The sequence below is a fragment of the Ochlerotatus camptorhynchus genome, unplaced genomic scaffold (genome assembly GCF_037179485.1).
Source record: "Ochlerotatus camptorhynchus isolate MF236.1 unplaced genomic scaffold, CSIRO-AGI_Acam_v1.1 ptg000185l, whole genome shotgun sequence".
NCBI lineage: Eukaryota > Metazoa > Arthropoda > Insecta > Diptera > Culicidae > Ochlerotatus > Ochlerotatus camptorhynchus.
Window position 1 is genome coordinate 1,019,604 of NW_027040675.1, and position 2,644 is coordinate 1,022,247.

Here is a 2,644-nt window from a genome sequence, read left to right on the forward strand (position 1 = left end):
TAAGAGTACCGGTGAGCTAGCCGTTTCTTACAATTTATCCGCACAAAAACTGAATGTTTGAGCACATTTTATGTGCATCTGTTATGGATTATTTTTGTCCCCTTCGTATTTTTGGCATTCAGAGATCGACGAAATGTCTTCACATATCTTCACCGCTACTTTTAAAAGGTTTAAAATTTGCAGGCTGGGGAAGGCTTTAAGATTTCAGATTTACAAAACTGAGTCTTTACAGAAGATCGCGGAAGTCAAGTGAGTGTTGTAGAAGTTAAAGGGCAATTCGTAGGTGATAAGAAAATATATTTTGATTTCAGAAAACGTCGTAGAAATTCGGGCGACATTGTAGATCTTCTTGAAACTTAGTATAAGTTCTGAAAACTTTATTGAAATGTGGCATATTTTATAGGAGTTCAGCGAACTTTGTAAAAGCTGTTCGGACTTCGTAGAAATGCAAAGATTTTAATAGAATGTCAGCAAAATTTGATCGAAGTTCCAATAATTCTACAGAACTTCATAAAATTTTGTAGAAATGTAGCGAACTCATGAAATTTATCGAATTTATTTGAATGCATTCAATTTCGTTAAACTGCAGGGACACTTTAGAGTGTAGATGCTCGAGGCCCAGGTGGCGCCATAAAAACTCAAGGCTCCAGAGAATTTTATAAAAAATCAGGGATCTTTTCTAAAATTTGAGTAAATTTCGTAAAGTGGAAGTTCATAATTTTGTTTAATTTTTCAGGGATATATTAAGGGGTTTTACCATAGAGGTAACTCTAAGACCAGAAGGTCCCGAAGAAACGTGCTCAACTTTTTGGCTCAGCTCTGGTGCTCTCTTCGGTCCCAAGCTAATCGATTCACCCCTCGAAACAAAGGAAAATCCACTAACCCCTCATTTATCTGTCAAACTTTCATAACGAATCAAAACAAACATTGTGTAGTAGCAGAATTTCGACTAGAATGGGTTATGTTAATCGATTTGCTTGGGACCAATAGGCTAGTAAAGTAGTGAGCCAATTTCAAATCGATAGTTTACACCATTGTTCGGGCTTTTCCAGGAAAAACTTCTCGAATATGAGGCTCTCGTATACCGTCTGCTTGAAGGACTACAACGCTAGGGGTCATTCTACTCCCACATAGGAAATGTAATTTCCAACTGCTCGAATGAAATAGTTAATTCTTGACGGAGCAGGTTCAAGTCGATTCAGTTTGAGGTTTGCCATGCTGCCAACGAAAGTTTCAGCGGATTTTGCTAACGTTGTCAGCGGAAGAGGTTCAGTCGATTCCGATGAAGATTGTCGAAACTGCCTATGAAAGTTCCAGCGTATTTTGACGGAGGAGGTGCCGGACGATTTCGGCAGAGATTTCCGATGTTGCCTACGAAAGTTCCAGTTAATAGTCTACGGAGGAGGTTCCATTAAATTTCCGTGGAGATTTTCGAAAGATCCGATGGAGTTTTCTCAATTCTCGACGGAGCAGGTTCAAGTCGAATCCAGTGGAGGCTTCTTTTCGATGCTGCCAACGAAAGATCTGATGGGTTTTCATACATTCTCGACGGAGTATGTCCGAGTCAATTCCAGTGGAGATTTTCGATGCTATTCTGGTGTATTTTTCTGACGTTTTCACTGTAGGAGGTTCCAATTGATTTCGGTGGAGATTTCTAATGCTGCCAACGAAGCTTGTTCCAGTCAATTTCAATGGAGATTTTTGACGCGACGAAAGTTCCAGAGTACTCCGTCAAGATTAAACTAAAACTACAAGGGACAGCTCGCTGCTTGCAGGCAGCTTTTCGTTGTGTACTGAAGAAAAATGTTCAACGCCACGTGCCCAAAGCACTGCTGCTGCTGCTGCTGATGATGCCGACGACCGGACATCACCACACACGATAGTTGGAACTGAATCCGATCAGCGGTTGAGGTCAGCCTTGATCGCTAGCTGCTTGCGGGGAGCCTTTTGTTGTGTGCCGGAGAACACCACCACTCACCACGCGGAACTGAAACTGGATGCAATTCAACTTTGAAATCTGTGTTAGGGAAATCGCTTTTCGCAGGCAATCGGTGATGATTTTAACCATTAAAGCAACAGTTGCACATTCGTGCATTTTTCAATAGTGAAATTTTCAAAAATAGTATAGTCTTTAATTAGGCAGATGCGTCGAAATATATCTGATCGATTGGTGATAAAATTATTTAAAATGGTTCAGGGGCAGCTGAGTTATTAACGTTCAAAATCTGTCATAATTTTGTTACATGTCCCATTTTTGGTTTTCACAAAGTGTACCCCCATATAGAAATAACAGACGTAATCCTACGTCAAAACTGTACGTGAACTATTGTGGGCAGCATAAAAAATCTCTACCATAAGCGATTGAAACCTATTCAGTTGAGAATTCAGGAAAACCCACCGAAACTTTCGTTGGCAACATCGAAAATCTCCACCGAAAACGACAGCAAGCTCGTCCTTCGATAATGTTAGAAAACTCCGCTTAAATCCACGGTGTGATCGTTTGCGTGAAGAAGTCCACCGCTGCGAAATCTGATGCTCGATCGACGAACAAACCACATTCGGTTCAGAGGAATTACGTGGACAAATCCAGCCATCGTCAAACCGCTGGGAGTGCAAAAGTGCGCGAAGTTTGAACGGTCGAATC